We start from the raw sequence: 1,812 nt of genomic DNA, 5'->3' as shown, positions 1-1,812 counted from the left end.
ACTCGGTGATGGGCACGGAGGACGAGTCGGACTCCGGCGCCGACGAGGCGCTGGACGACCTCGTGCCCCTTGCCAAGTCTCCCCTCATTCCCGCAAGGGAACTCCGGGATTTTATGGCCACGTGCCTGGGTCGGCGCGGGAAGGTCCGGCTGGCCCTCGACAGGTGGTCGGAGCTGGCGCTGCTCATTGATTCCGTCCGCGCCGCCGTTAAGACCATGGACGCGGACGAGGGTGTGAACCCACTTGAGCTGCGTCGGCTCAGAACACTTCTCACTGGGCTGCTGAGGAGGTGGCGGCTGACTAGTGGCTGTGCTTCCTCCCCCCGTTAGTTGTAGGTAGAGGTTGCACTATGCTTCTGACATGAAGAAAACCATAGCCAGCCTCAACATCAACGGCAGCGGGGAGGCGCGCCGCAGATTCAATAACTTCTCGGTCCTTCGGGACGGGAAGTATGCGGTGTGCTTCCTGCAAGAAACCCACACTGTTCCGGGAGACGAAGCCACGTGGCTCCTGGAGTGGCAAGGAGGGGTCAGCATGAGTCACCTCTCCAATAATTCCAGCGGGGTGGCTATCTTGCTGGCCCCGCATTTTCAGCCGGAGATCTTGGGGGTCAAGGAGCACGTGCCGGGCCGCTTGGTCCAGGTCACTGTTCGCCTGGGGGGCGTGCCGCTCCATCTAGTGAACGTGTATGCCCCTCAGGCCGGTGCGCAGCAAGTGCGCTTCTTTGAAGAAGTGTCCGCTCTTCTGGGCTCCATCGACGTGGGCGAGTGCGTCATCCTCGGGGGGGATTTTAACTGTACCCTCGAGGCGAGGGACCGTACAGGTCCCCCGCGATGCCCGCCGGCGATGGAGAAGTTGAGGGACCTGGTCGGGTCCTTCGACTTGGTGGACGTCTGGCGAAATCTTCATCCCGACTCCAGCGCCTTCACTTACGTGAGGTCTGGAGGAGGAGGGTCCAGAATCGACCGCCTCTACATTTCCCGGGCGTACGTATCCTGCGTTCCGGCGGCTTCCATGCAGCCGGTGCCGTGCACGGACCACCACCTGGTGTGGGCGGAGCTCGTCCCGCTGCGCGCTCGGGGAGGGTCCGCGTACTGGCACTTTAACAACCTGCTGCTGGAGGACGCGCGGTTCCGGGATTCGTTTCGTCGGTTCTGGGCCGACTGGAGAAGGAAGCAGGGGGGCTTCCCCTCCTTGAGGCTGTGGTGGGACGTGGGCAAGGCTCACGTGCGTCTCTTCTGTCAGGAGTATGCGAAGGGGTCGACCAAGAGGCGGGAGGCCCGGGTCGGGCGGTTGGAGAAGGAGGTGCTCGACCTGGAGTCCCGTCTCGGTCAAGTCGTCGGGGACTCGGCCCTGCGGAAGGTGTATGAAGAGAAGAAGGGCGCGCTGAAGGACCTGCAGCTCGTCGGGTCCCGAGGCGCGTACGTGAGGTCGCGGATCCAGCTCCTGCGGGACCTGGACCGCGGCTCCCCCTTCTTCTACTCGCTGGAAAAAAGACGAGGGGTCCGTAAGCAGCTCTTGGGGCTGCTGGCCGACGACGGATCTCTGGTCTCGGATCCGGAGGGAATCAGCGCGGAGACCCGCGCCTACTACGGGGCTCTGTTCTCTCCGGATCCGTCCAGCGAGGATGCGCGCAGAGTTTTGTGGGAGGACCTGCCGAAGGTCAGTCCGGAGGGCGCCGAAAAATTGGACGCTCCGCTAAGCCTGGCGGAGCTGACCGGCGCCCTCCGCCAGCTCTCTAGGGGAAAGTCCCCGGGGCTGGACGGGCTGACCGTGGAGTTCCACAGGGTGTTCTGGGACGTCTTGGGGGGC

This window comes from Somniosus microcephalus, chromosome 25, assembly GCF_052327205.1.
Source record: "Somniosus microcephalus isolate GS21.2 chromosome 25, FLI_Smic_1.0, whole genome shotgun sequence".
Classification (NCBI taxonomy): Eukaryota; Metazoa; Chordata; class Chondrichthyes; order Squaliformes; family Somniosidae; genus Somniosus; species Somniosus microcephalus.
The sequence above is the reverse complement of the archived record's forward strand: the minus strand, read 5'-3'. Positions refer to the sequence as shown.